The sequence below is a fragment of the Apteryx mantelli genome, chromosome 1 (genome assembly GCF_036417845.1).
Source record: "Apteryx mantelli isolate bAptMan1 chromosome 1, bAptMan1.hap1, whole genome shotgun sequence".
Lineage (NCBI taxonomy): Eukaryota > Metazoa > Chordata > Aves > Apterygiformes > Apterygidae > Apteryx > Apteryx mantelli.
Window position 1 is genome coordinate 84051265 of NC_089978.1, and position 14967 is coordinate 84066231.

Consider the following 14967-nt stretch of genomic DNA (forward strand, 5'->3'; position numbering starts at 1 on the left):
CCTACCTGGCTGAAAATTTGTAATATCTAGGGGTTTGAAGTCAGGCCTTTAGCCTGAGCTAGTTGCCTGTAGCTGTTCCAAAGACTGGAGAAACTAATCTGTTTCCAGCTGTCTCTCTTCTCTGATTATAGAAGGTGTGTAGAGAAATATTTTAAGCCATGATACCTCATGCCTTTAAATAGCTACAGGTATGTGGGATGAATCTCACCACTGAAATCCTGCTAGTATGAGTGCCCGGAGTTGTTAGTTATGCTGGCTGGACTGAGCGTCTCAGCTGTAGTCTGTCACCTAAATGCATCTGCAATTCAAGGAGTGAGCTTCTCTGCCCTCAGTCCCAGGAACATGCCTGGAATAAGTGCAGCCCATGCTGACAGCACTGGATTCTGCACAGAGAAGATGGTTATTGACAATTTTATTCACAACTGCAGCCAGAGGCAGCCGCAGTGGTGTGCTCTCACCCCTTTATATAATAGCCTGTGCTTAGAGCACTTGCATAAGACTCTACATCTGCTTCAGCATTTTGTGTCAAATAGTCATTATATAAAATACAACAGCTATGTTGGGAGCAAAGGCTGTGGCCATTCCGGGGGAGCCTCTGTCAGGGTATTGCTCTCTCTCCAGCACCATGAATTGCAAATTCCTCTTTAGCGAGTGGCACAGCTTCAGCAGTTCCTGCCTTTTGGACAGGTGGCTCAGCACTCTCTTGGGAAATAAAAGAACCTTCTCAAGCCCTAGAGAACATAAATGCCAGATCTCCAACTTTCTGGAAAAGTGGTGTAACCAGCTGGCACCATTCTCTTTTTCTCCTGTTTTCCTGGTAAACACAATGTCTAAGGTACTCTGCACTTCTAACATGGATAGCATGCATGCCTAAGGGAAGGTGTTTGAGTCTGTAGATCTGTCTGTAGTTGTCAAAGCCTCCCTATGCATGGCCAGGAGTGAATGGCCAGGGGTCCTTCCAGGCTTGACCTGTGCTGCGTGGTAGCCTGGCTGCCGCAGGGGCCTGAGCACAGTGGCTCAGGCGTTTCTTTCCAACACTGCCCTTCAAGTCATAGGAACAACCTGTGGATTATTTAGGAAACCTGAGAATTTTTTTAAGCTCACTTTGCCTTAATGTGTAAATGTTTTTCAGCATATATTTTATCTACTCTGTGTTCAGCCATCAAAATAAGTCAAAACAAGTTTCAAAATGAAATATCATAATTTTTTATGCAGGAAAGTGGTGATGGTATCTCTGTCTTGATACAAACTTTGTAGGGCAATCGTCTTCAGCTTCGGAGAGGAGATCATCAGTTATGAAGCAGAGATTCTTTTTTTCTCATCAGCCTGCTGCTAAACTGTAAAGTATGCAGACAGTTCTACATTTAAGTTTCATCCTAGAAGAGAGAACACAAACTGCCTTTGTCTTTGAGAAAATCTGACTCTGATGTGAAGCAATTCCTATGAGAGAAGCAATTACTATGGAAAAGATTCAGCCATCCGTGGGCTCTTGTTTCATTATGTAGACAAAATTATTGAGTGCTTCAAGTTCCATGTGGGAGATTTTGGTGACTGGCTTCATAATTTTAAATCTATTTTGAAATAAGAACATCTACTGTTTCGTTGCCAGCTCTGAAGGTACAGCAAGGCAGTTGTACACAAAGGCGTTACTTAAATTACCTGTAAGAAACTTCTTATAATTGTTATGACGTCTGAAGCCCAGGAGGACTTTGAAGCACATGTAATTACCTTGTACAGGTGATAAACTAATGCATTCACCAAACTATATCTTGTTACTAGATCTGGCTGAGATTCCTCTTTTTCTCTGTGTGCATTAGTAAAGCATAAAATGAGATTAGGAGAAATGTTTTGCTCTTGAAGTTATTTTGACTGTGGAGTGAAAACCTTTAAGAACAAGACTAGTGGTGAGTATCCGTTTTATCCCAGAGGACAAAAACCTACTTTTAAGCTGAATTTCTTTCTCCGGTAAGTGTGTATAAACTAAACCTCTCTATCTTTTATGCACCTCCTTCCCTGTTTATTTTAGATTCAGAAAGCAGAGATCTGTTTGTAATGAGATTATTTTATTCAGCTGTAATGTTGATAAAGAAGTGTCTTTTCTCTGAATGAAAGTTATTCTTGAACTGAATAAGTTTCTCTGAATGATAATGCAGCTATTTATGGCATGCAGCTAAGGAAAGGGTAGGAAAAGAGATGTGAGGGATGGGAACTAAAATCATGCTGTTAGGATGTCCGTACAGTTTACCTGAGCAGCAAATGCATCCTCCATCCTTAGCCAGATTCCCTGTCAGGATATTCTGCCTTTTTCCTGCCAGCTCCTTGGATAGGTAGGGTGCCCGTCCTGTGGTGCCACCAGCCTGTGATGCCTAGCATTGTTACTATTAGAGGGATTAGTTATAAGTAATGTAGGTTCATTTAGGTCTGTTGATAAAAAATAATTCTTCTCAGGACCAACTCCTTTAACAAATTACTCTAGCAGATTAATTTTATGGGTGTATCCACTTGGAAAGCTGATTAAGTGGTTGCTCTGTGAAAAGACGTGTTTTATACTCATAAGGACAACATCAACAGGGTTACCTTTCAGCTGCCATTGTATTAACTAGCAGTAATAAGCTCAAGAAGAACTCTGGCAATATTAGTTCCTAATCTTCATCAGCATTAATATTCATTCAGGAAATTATGTGCATTATTGTGTATTTTGTTCATGTGGAAGCACTCAGTGCAATACGTACTGGAAGCCATTCAAAGCGAAAAGGGGGACAGGCCTGAAATGCCTCCCAGCCAGGATGAGAGATGTCCCTGCTTTCATTTCCCCCACTGAAACTCCACAATGAAAAGGGTAAAATAAGTGAATTCATTTCACTGGGAATTAAATTATGCTAGTCTAAATCTAGTATTAGTACTGTCATTAATTTTACTCTGCTGCTTGGAAAAGCAGCACTGCTGCACACATTGGGTCCCACAGAAGAAAGAAAAGGCTGAGGCCCAGTGGGGGGTAGAGGTAGCAGCCTTGCTCCGCACAGCAGCTGGCGTAGCTCTGGGGTTAGCTTTTCGATTTGACGCTTTGCCACGATCACAAAAGATTTAATATCTCCATACAGCACATGATCTTTGACAAATGATTTTTACATATAACTCTCTTTAGGGCAACAAATGTATGTGTTCAGCAAGTGGTAACTGATCAGCTACAAAGGTTAGCGGAAAAATACAAGTGTATCAAATAAATTATTTAGAAAATACCTGCAAAATCCGTTTAGCAAGTCACCTATTTCAGTCCTTTTTTCTTTTTTTCCCTATACCAATATCCATCTTTCCTCCTACCACCTTCTGGCTTGAGTTCTTTGGAGAGTTATGTATTTGCCTCCTCCCGCCTCCAGGAGCAGCTTCAGTACCAGCTCCCGCTCACTGCTTTCCTGAAGAAGAGACACATGTTTCAATGCCCTTCTCTTTGGTCCTGACTGTTGCCCACAGCTTCTGAGGAGCGAGAGAGGACAATGATGAAACTGGTTAATTTTCCCATTTTCGCAGCGTGGCGAAGCTCTGCGCTCTAGCAGCAGCGGCCGGCTGGGGCTGCCTGCCTCTACCGCAGAGCAGGGAGGGCTTGCAGCACGTGTGCCTCTACCCAAGTGAATTTTAATTGTGCTGCTATGGATAGCAAAGTACGGACTTGGCTTGACAAGTGTGGGTGTTTTCTTGGGGGATAACCGATGCTGAACAGAGCGGCATCACGTTTTTACTGCTATTGTTACCCGTAGTATCTGGATTAACGTTAACATCGATATGTCTAACTGCACTGCAATTATCTCTTCATCTTCTATGCGGATATAAAAATGGGCCCGTTCATCATTTTCTACTTGGTTCATGTTTGCAGGGTAATTTTCTTTTCCCATTTTCAAACACTCCTTCACCCTTTAGATTTTGCAGTATTGTTGCATTTATCAAGGAAGGATTTCTGCTTAAGTGAAATTTAAGTTATCCCTTAAGTATCACATTTATGTGCACTGTGCATTCACTTTTTAATTTTTCAGTGAGGCTTTTGTTATTGATACTTTGTCCCAATGAAAACGTAAACCAGGTTAAGTACTTCTACTGATACAAAAGGGAAACAAATTGAAGGGTATGAGAGCATAAATACATTATTAAGTGAACTAGCACAAACTTTTAGATTTATTCACTGAAAATTAACAAAATATGCGACTTTGAAAGCTTGGACAGAGTTTTAAACAGAATAGATTTTTAAAGACATACTTTATTATTGATTTTAACACAATAAATAACTGGGCCTTTGTTTAAAATGAAAGGGGGGAGAAAAACCTTTGAATTTTACACATTCTGGATATATTGTATATATTTATGGTGGGGGGGTTCAATAAATAGTGTAATTTAATACAAACAAGTGGTTAACTGGCTGACAACAATTCTGAATCAGTTTCTCCTTGTATCAGTCTACTTTTTAAATATTCTTGTAGTTGAAAAGAAAATTGCAGTGAGTATGTCTTTTTGTGGGGACATAAATGCGACCAAAGAGTTTACATGTGCAGTCTGCTCTTGTCCAAATTACTGTGCCACGTGCTTGGTAGCTTAAAAGGAGTCGCCTGTTCGGCTGCTCATCCAAATCATTATAAAATCACATTTGCTGTGATTTACACTGCTTCACTGGCACATGGATATGTCTTTGGCATCTGACCAACCAATTTTCTATTCCGGGCTCAGTAAGCAAAAATCATTCTGCATTAGTCTCTGCAGCTCAGTGTCCACCAATTGTCTAACTTTACAGATACAATAATAATAAACCCACAAAAACCCAGCCACTGATGACTGAAACTTTACTTAATGAGAAACTGAATGAATCTTTTTTTGTTGGAATATTTATTCTTAAAACTATTTCCGTCAGTCCATAATTATTTAAAATATACTCAATAATAACTTGTTCCATAGCAAAGAATAGAGATAATCTTAGATTGGATCAGATAGCCTGGTTCTGAAAAAGCAGATAGAGTTAAAAGCAACATGAATAGCATTCAGGCATCTGAAAGGAAAATATCATTTTCTCTTTGAATGAATGTATTTTTTTCTTAAGGAACAATAATAAAGCCAATAATATTGAACAGAGAAAAGTATATAATACAGTGCTTGAAAATACAATATGCTTCCAAATTCAAGAGCTTTATCTCGTTTCTGAATTTGTCTTCCTCTTCTTAATTTCTTTTTCTTCATTAGCCTTATTACTTAGAGCTAATAAAATGCTTGTGAAGTACTTCAGACATAAAAATCACTATATGATTGTTACGTATTACTAATAAAAGCCCAAATAACTCTCTAAAACAAGATGCTTCTAAACTATTCAATAGATTCAGGTTAGCATTTAATCAGCCAAATGTATCTGATTTTCTTCTGCTTTTTAAAAAGCATTAAATAAAAGAAAAAAATGAAGAGCTGCAGGAATGAAGGACGTATATGAACACCTGACTATACATTACTACAAACACAGTGCCCTAACCTCAAAGTGCAAATATCAGTGAAGTACAGATTATGAATAGCAGCAGCAAGGATTTCTGTTGCTTTCAGAACAAATGAAAATGAAGCTCTGAATGTAAAAGATTATGGTTAATCTGTCACATAAAAAAATAAGGTTTTTTCATCATTTTTAGTGATCTTTCCTCTTTAATATGTAATTTTTATAGATCTCTTTTGCAATGTTTTGATATAGGAGTCTCTTCTGTGCAGTTTCTGCCTTCTTCGGCTGTCTTCTGTTTCACTTCCTTATTTCCAAATTCATTTTAAAACGTGTTTTTAGAGTACATGGTTTCCTTGTTTCTCAGCTTTTGTTTTGTAACTAGGCATAAACAACAAAGTTATACCATTGTTTATTTTAGTTCATAGTCTTAATTATTCGTTCAAAGTATTTGGCATTAGGTGGTGCGTTTTGTTGAATTACTTGTTTTGTTGTTCTTCTGCTATCTCGATTGATCAAGACTTCACTGTGCAAAATGCTGCTGTAAAGCAAGCCTGTCCAAAGTATGTCCAAGTATGACAAAATCAGAATAGAGGGAGACTCTTGGGAGAGTAGAAGCAATAATGAAACAATATTTGCATTGTATTAATACCGGTGTATCGACGGCCTTACTCTTGCCAAGCCTTTGCAGGCAAAGGAGGGCACCGCTAGAGGCAGGGAGGTTGTTGTCAAAAGCAGCAGCTCCTTGTTCAGTCACCAGTACAGTTTTAAGCTGAGTATGAGCTAGGCATACAGTCACATTTCTGTGAAATTAGCCATTACACATGTCGTGAAGGTTATGCTGGCTTCTTTGCTAACTTTATGGCATTTGCTAAGGAGAGAGAATAACCTGATCCAATGTAAATCTGCTTCATTAAAGCCTAAGCAAAGCGAGTTTCTGAGAATGCTGGAGCTGCTGGACCATGTTGGCACACTGGCCCAGAGCTTCGCAGTGTACGGCCACAGTGTTTTTCATCTGGCACTGACAGCCTTGAAAGCCTGATTTAGTGTCTCGTCAAACCGTAATCATAGCTGTTGGTCTTTTGCTGCTGATTTTTTCCTGATGCTGTTTGACTAGTCAAAGAATTGTTATTTCTCTTTTAGTCTCTTTTCCCTATTGTCAAGATGTCCTCATCTTAAGTGGACTCCATGCTGCTCTGCCAGTTATAATGAGGAGCAGTAGCCCGGCTTTGATGAAATTGAAACTTTCACTTCCAATGGTGCATGAGAGGTCAGCTGTAGTGAGACTAGAGAAACCAAATTATTAAATAAAAGGGATGATTATTACTTTGTAACATATTGCCAACAGAAAGAGGGACATAAAACTATTAGCAAAGAGAATTTCTTTCTTAAGTGAAAATTTACATTGTCTCTTTTTCAAAGAAAAAAACAATACAAAACCAACAAGCTTTCAGTATGTGGGCATCAGAGTTAGGTTTACTCTCTGAAACATCCCTTTCAGTTACTAGATCAAACTATTAATTGAGTCTCTCTTTTGCACTAAGGTAAATGAATGGCATAACACCAATTTTCAGGGTTTGGAAAGTTCAGCATTTCCCTGAGTTCTGCAAATTTCATTATTTTGGTTTTTTTTACTATTAAGGTAAATATTCAAATGGCTACATGACTGCATCAAGATGTCTAAGCAGCCGCTGAAAATTCAGTAATTCACAAGAAAGCCTCTGTTAATCTAATTCAGATTATTTAGAGAAACATCTGAGAACTGTCCAGGAAAGCATTCAAGGTGTTCTAGCTTTTTTATCTCCCAGTCCCAGTAAAATGAATTCTGAATCCAATTGGAACATCAGAAGCATCTCAAAAAATTTAGAATATTAAAGGAGTTTTGTAATGCCATTTAGCGTTTTTCAAATGCCATTTTGCTGTGACTACATACGCAGCCGTAACAGATTCATGGTGGCTCCAGTTTTGAAAGTTAAAATTAAGAAATGACTGTGTAATCAAGATAGATTTTGTAGGCATCTCCACATCTCTGGTGGATGACCTGAGAATCAGTACATGAGGTCATTCCAGTGTTTCAAAGCATGATCTTTCATGTCAGCATTGGATCAAATTTTCTAGAATATTATTTTTTGCCTTTTGCTCTGAAACCTCAGAGCAAAGAGTTTTGGTAAAGTCCAAGTTTCTGGAAGTCCTGGGTAAGTACATCAGTACAAAACATAAGTGTTACCAAGTTAATTGCATGGGTTTAACTTACTTGAGTAGTGTATGCAGTGGGCAGCATTTGTGCGCCCACCGGTTTATGCACATATGCGGTTGCAGAATGTAAAAATAGAATTGCACTTATCTCACTTAGAAGCCCTATCTAAAAGGGATTATTCAAAATACCCACAGAAATGCTGTCTGAAAGTCATTACTGTCTGATGGAAACAACATGATCTGACAAATAAGGATGAGATATTTTCAAGGGAGAGGAACTGCCCCTTTTAAAGTGAGACCACCCTGTTCTGTAAATACTTTATGTTGATAGTATTGTACAGTATCTCTGTAACACCATTCTTAAAGATGTCTCATAAATAGCCTTCTTGGGTCTTGCTTATATTGTGCTTATGTATTACACTTTGAGAAATAACTCTTCCTCAGAGCTACTGAAGCTTTCACAGTTAATAGTAGGAAAACTAGTACTGAAACTTTGGCCTGGATGAGTGGCCTGAGAGACCCATATTATTGCACTTTATCTGCCTTTGATCCTTTAAAACTAATGTGCAGAAAGTCTAATTAGAAGAGGACAGCTGAACAATTAATTAATAGGGGAGTAAGCTCTACACTTAACACATCCATTTTTCTCTGTGGGAGTATAGCATCTTCGTGCAGCATGAAGTCATTTACGCTATGATAGAGTGGCTGAAACATGCTAACGGTTTGACTTGATGAAAGTCTCATTTGATCGGATGCACATCCATGCCCATCTGGCTCTCTTTTTTTGTGCTGGCCAAAGTGAGCAAATAATGATTCTTTTGAAATAAAGGGCTCCAGAGCTAATAACTCTTTATCTGTTATCTACTCCATCTTGCGGCTTAAATACGGGTCCTGTCAGAGGCTGACTGAGAGCTGTCGGATCTATATAAGTAGGAAAATGGTTGCTTAAGAAAAGCCCAATCAATATAGTGTTTTCTGTATATTGCTGACATTCAGAATTGCACTCCACAATGGACCGATGAAATAACGAGGCACTCGTAGGACACAATCTGGTAATGGACTGCAGGTAACGTTGCTAGACAGCAACATAATGCTGCTGTTGATGTTTCTAAACAGTCTTATCAAGATAGTCTTGCACAGTGCACATAGGTATTTATTGTTTGACTAGCATTTTAGTAACTCAGTTACAAAAACTATAACCTTATAGTTGAGAATATAAAGCAACTTGGGGTACTTTTGGAGGGGAAAATTATTTTGGCTGGAGGGGAATGTAGGTCTTAATGAACTACTGAAATTCAGGAACTTCATAGGGTACTTCTGGCCACAGTGCTAATAAAAGAGAAAACAGAGTGAATTTGGTACATGTGCAAGCGTGACAGATGGGCTGCCTTAGAGAATGGAAGGCCTTTTTATTCTCAAAGCCTTTACGGCAGAGGCATCTGAAATGGCATCCCCTGTATGTACCCCTGCAAAAATGCCACAGACCTGATCTGAAGGGACCACTTCTACCAGAGGAAGAGGCAGTAATTCAGCCTGCATACACACTCACTTGTTGGCCCCTTACTGAGACTGCCGACAAGGGCTCCAATTAGTGCCAGTTGCAGACTGTGACGATTTTAAAGATTGACTATGACACCATGCCAGACCTTTAAAAGAAAGAACATTTATAAAAAACACAGTTTGCTTGGACAGTAATTTTCTGTATGCTGTTATTGAAATTATTTGTGTTAGAGTCAGAAGATCTTTTCTCTCAGCTGTGTTTCTGCTTCTGTTTGATCCTGCAGAGCAGTAATAATCTTGCACTTGTATCTTTCTATTTTATGTGGCAGTGGTCATTTTCAACATCCATTACTTGCACAGTTTTTAGGGCTCAGACATTCAATAGGAATCCTGTAAAATTCCCAGATTCTTGTGCAGATTGCCTCCGCCGCTGAAAACCTTCTCATCTTTAATGGTAGACTTAAATTTTACGGACTTTGTGAAGCAGCACAGCTATTCAGATTAATCTGTGAGGTTCAGGAGTTCACAAGTTTAAGTTGCTTGGATGTCACAAGTATTTCACTGCATTGACAGTGAGGCTAAGGGCAGGTACCACCATTAAGAGTAGCGGAAGCAGCAGTTGCCAGTTTTCCAAGCCATGAGTGTCATCCTTCTGCCTTCCAAAATCAGAGACTACAACACAGCCTTCCTATCTCCAAAAATAAGACCTGAAGCCCATGGTCTTTATGTTCTGTACTCTCTCACCCCGGGAAAAAACAGCCCCAGCCTGATGCTCCCATCATTTTCCTTGGTGTTACTCATGTGTCCACCCACAAAGCAAGACCTTGGCCTCACATCCTATCTCCTCTATCTATATACCATGCAATATTATCCCTCCTCCCCAAACTAGGACCCCCCCCCTTGGAGATCGCATACCTGATTTCATCAACAACTGGCTGATTATCTTGCCTGCTTCGCTCCTGCATCTGTGTCCTGAGATGGAGCTGGAGATGTAAAACCATGCAGAGCATATCCAGTCTTACCTGTGTGGCGTGATGGCAGGATCACCCATCTCTGCCTGTGCACAGGATCTTCCAAGAGACTCACAGAAAAGACTCACTACAAACAGCTGCACAGGCACAGACTGAAATACCACTGCCACCCCGAAGCAGTCCTTGTACTATGCATGGGCAGTGTTTTGACAAAGTTTATTTTTCTGTATTTTCCTAGAATTTACTGGAAAGTATCATCTTCTTAAGGTTGGAAAGATGAGATTCTCCACCTGCTACTAAAATAAACAATGCTTGTCTATAGGTGCATGGAATTCAGAGACCAGAAGCAATCTGCCTTCAGTAACATGGCTTTCAGCCTAGTTTAATTTATTGTACTTCTCACTTAAAAGCCATTGAATTCTAGAAACATTGCCTGTACTTTGTGTGCTGCAGTGTTTCCTTTGGAAAAAGTGTGTGTGTTTTTTTCCCTCCGTGGTTTTTGCTGGAGAAATTCTCCTATACAGAGAAGTTGGACTTCTTAGGGGTCCTTTACACAACCCTAGATCTTTTCATTGCATCAAAGACCTGAGCTAATATTGAGGTCTCATCGGTAACTTTGTACTTACGCAGATTTAAGCCTGGTGAGCATCGGTGTTTAGCTTATACCCATGTGTTTGCACAGCACCGCTTCTGTGACAGAAATAGCCTCAGGGAATGTCATAGTCTTCCTGAGAAGTCCCTCTCCACCTGCCCCCTCTGCATTGCCCCCATGTCATGGGCTTAAGTGAATCCTGAGTTTGTTTACCAACTTATCAGGGTTCCCCCTCCACTCAGCAGTGCAGATCTACCCAGATGGGTTCGCATCACTGCAAGGCTTAGAGACACGCAAACGGGAGCTGCATGCTATCAGCAGAGCAGGCAATACAAGTTAAGACAGTCCTACTCTGTCCCACCAAGGTCTCTGCAGCCTCAGAGGTAAATCCAGGCAGATCTCTGGGGCAAGCTCTTCTTCTCCCAGGAGCTGTCACAAATGATAGAAGTCTAGAGAAGTGAAATTCAGAGTTCCCTTAGGTGAAGATAACTACTGTAGAAGAGTGCGGATGTTGTGTAAAAATGTATATACAGCTCAAATCAAAATGATCCTTTTGAAATCATTCTTAATGTACTACAATAGAGTGACTTTTGTTTTCTCATGCAAAATCTTTGTTCATTATTGTCTTAATCTTTATAATAATGAAAGACATTCAAATGCTGAATGATTTTTCTTAGCCTGGGTGCTAGAATTTGAAGATGAGTTCTGCTTTGCTTTGCTTTGAATATGGTATTTGAGCTAACCTATTACATTTTGCAGTTAGTTTTTGACTGAGTTCCATTTCCTTATTTCAAAAATGTAGTCTGAATTATAGCTCAAATCATGGCATCTAACCCTATAACTGTGAAATTCAGGTTCTTGTTACTTATAGGGAGACCCAAAATGCAATAGATGGCCCTGAAATAGCAGAGAACAAAGCATAGCATTTCCAAGCAGGAGTTTTAGAATTTGATGTCTAGTGTCAGTGAAACAGAGAAAAGTCAGGGTTAAAAGAAAGGTTTGCCTTGACTGTATTCCCTGTGAACGGTATTATCTATTATACATCAGTTTCTAATTAATTATGGAACCTAGGTCTTCTGAGTAAGGGCTGTTATTCTTTTCACCTTCACTGGGAGAGATACTTAGTATGCTTCCTTGTTAAAGGCTTAATAATATGCTATAAATAATAATTTTCCTTTCTCAAGTCTTAAGAGTGAATGCAGGTACTATATATCCTTCCTCTTTCCTCATGTATTGTGTTTGCGGTAGGACACGTATGAAGAACAGAGCCACCTCGTCCCGTTGTTCGAGCTACTGGAGGTTCCCCCACTCCTCCCACGTAGTCCTCAGCTGCCCCCACATCCCTTGCTCACTTCCAGCTAAAATGGAAGCAAAAGAGAGACAGCAATTTCCAGCTGCAAGTTCACAGACAAAGTCAATGACCGGTATTGTAGCAGAATGTTAACGCCTCATGTAGTCCAAGACCCATAATACTTAGTAACACAACTTTAACCTTTACAATGTTCTGTAATTTGATTCTCAAACCATCTATATTCTCTCCTTGTTACAGCTTAAGTAGCTGTAAGGAGCAGGGAGAATGGACAAATATAATCACAGTGCAGGGTGCTGGAAAGGACAAATACATGAATCACTGAAATTCCCATTGCACTTCTGAGATTTTAGTCTTGTTCTCACCATTTGATTATAATGCTAGGAAATGAAAGAAATGTGGTGATATTTTATTTTGTTGTCGCTGTTAGCTGAGCACCTGAAAAGTCTGCAAGCGTTGTCAAAGCTTAGAATTGTGTATGTTTGATCTTGAGTGAGGTTTGGCCTCTAAAAGGAAGTAAAGACGGTAGTTAAATTTGAAAGAAAAATGTTTAGATCGTGGTCAAATGAGTACGAAAGATAATTAAATGTCTACAACTTATGTATATCTAATTTTTTTACTTTAGTTGTATTCTTACAGGAGGAAAAGACATTTCAGTGGGAAAGTAAATGATTGTTGTTTTGGCCTTTGCCATCTTTCTGAAGTTTGTTAAAAGAACATAGCTCACGTTTAAGTGTGGTGATGTGCCTAGCTCACGTAATCTGATATCATACATCGATTTACATAGGTAGACATATATTTAAGCTACAAAACTTACAGATTACAGTATACAGTACAGCTCACAGTACACAGTACACTTCATTATTTTTCCATTACTGTGGTAGATGTAATATATGACACAATTGGCATTCTCCAGTGCTGTGCAAGGCTTATCTTTTAAATATATATGGTTTTATAACAGTATTGGAAGTAAAAAGTGATTTGCTATGGTATGAAGTTTTGTCATCGTGAGTTAAGTTTTAATGTGAGTGGTGGAGTCATGAGTGAGTACCGCAGATCAAACAGCTGCTGGTTAAATATTTATTTCCCTTGTAACTGTGCTGTGTTTTGTATGTAGCATGTGTTTTAGAGAAAATGTTTTCTCTAATGATGAGGGGACTGTAAATTGTGCTTGACACCTGCTTTGTAAATGTGTATCATGCATGAATTCAAATACTCTAAATGGCATTATTATAGCCTCAAATGCTGAATAAATAGTCCTGGGTCTAAGGTCTTTCCAAAGCAAGTGATTATCCTGTAAGAAAGTCTCATCCCCAAAATATCTCTTAAAATTAGTGACCTTTTTGATTTAAAACAAAGCTCTTGTTAGTCTAGAATGAATCTTGCCTATACTGGCACTTGGACAGATTTTATCTGAGAATAGTGAAGAGGTGAAAAACATTTCCATGAGAAGTTGATTTTCCTTTTTTAAAGGTAACTCTTTAAGGTAGCTGCACAGCAGGAGGTAAGAATGGTTGTAAAGTTGGAGCAAGTCCATGAAAAACATAAATTAGTGGGCTTAAAGTAATTGAAGAGGTCAGTTGGGCATGGAGTACTTGTCTCAAGGCTGCAGTTTATCCCATAGCTAACAGCTCTGCAGCCTTTTCTGTCTACTCCTATACCTAGATTGATATGGCAATGATATATTGGATATAGCATAGGTATGACTGTGAGAGTCTTGAGATAAATTACATTCATTATTGTATATTTTCAGATTCCCCCAAATATGGTAGGTAGAATAGGAGGAAGTAGAGTGAATCCAGTTATTAGTCAAAAGTAATAACTAAAGAATGGAAATTTCCTTTTTAAAACTATAAACAGTAAAGTCTTCAAGAATAAAAATGAAGAATAATATGGAATAATACAACAGTGGAGATTTCCAGAAATGCTTTCTATAACTTATAGATCTTAAAAATGCACTCTAGGTTTTCACAAAAATCAACACTGTGAATAGAGGTGTAAATATTGTTTCATGATTGAATAAATCACTTCTGGAGTTTAGGTTTGGAACATGATTTCTTAAAATGAAAAAGTAATCATGGGAAGCTCCTTACAGTATTTATAATATTACATAATGGGGATACAATTATGCTGCTTTGTGGAAGAATATTTCATTTTCACAATGTGTAGCTCCTCATTCATTTTTTTAAGCTTTCTAATCTGACTTTATTTCTGTTCTTCCAAACAAAAACAAAAATCAAAGCCTTTTATCCCTCCTTTTGAAAAGTCTACCTACCCTCTTTTAGTGTAATGATACAGATATTTTATCTAATAAGAAACAGGTAAAAATTGAAGTTTTACAAATTTTACTGTAGGTAGGGGATAGTGTCCCCTACCCAAATCTTTGACCCCCAGCTCTGGTCTCTTGCACAGCTGATGGCTTTGGCAGAAGTAGAATTTGTTAGCCCAGTTGGCCTGCAGGGAGACACCAAGTACAGCCTGATATTCCAGATCAATTTTCTTACGAGTCTGTCAGTCTCTCCTCTATTTTCTTTGCTTGTTGGCTTTTAAATGGCATTCAGTGATGTGAATATGCCATATAAGATGATAATGTATAAGACCAATACAGTGTGATTTATTTTAGTTTGTACTGCTGAACAGTGCAGGCATGCTAAATCAGTTGCACTTCAGTTAGCCAGGCAATATATCAGATAAATAAGCAATTAATTGTGTTTGAAATTAGTAAAACCAACAGAAAATCAACTCTATCTCAACAAAATGGCAACCGACCTTTTCTTACCTAATACTGCCCTCAGAAGCTGTCAAACAGCATAATACAATGAATATTGACTGATTGCTATTTTCCTTCTTCTTCCACTTTCCTGTAATTCTTCCCCAGTCATCCACCACCACCAACTACCCACCAATAGTGAAAAATCTGCATTTATTTGTCATTCAAGTTGCC

General features: G+C 38.7%; 1 protein-coding gene across 1 annotated transcript in view; it reads left to right on the plus strand.

Annotated features, from left to right (window-relative positions):
* Positions 1 to 14967, plus strand: part of FRMPD4 (FERM and PDZ domain containing 4) — a 319255-nt gene that overhangs the window by 270801 nt on the left and 33487 nt on the right. The window lies entirely within an intron of this gene.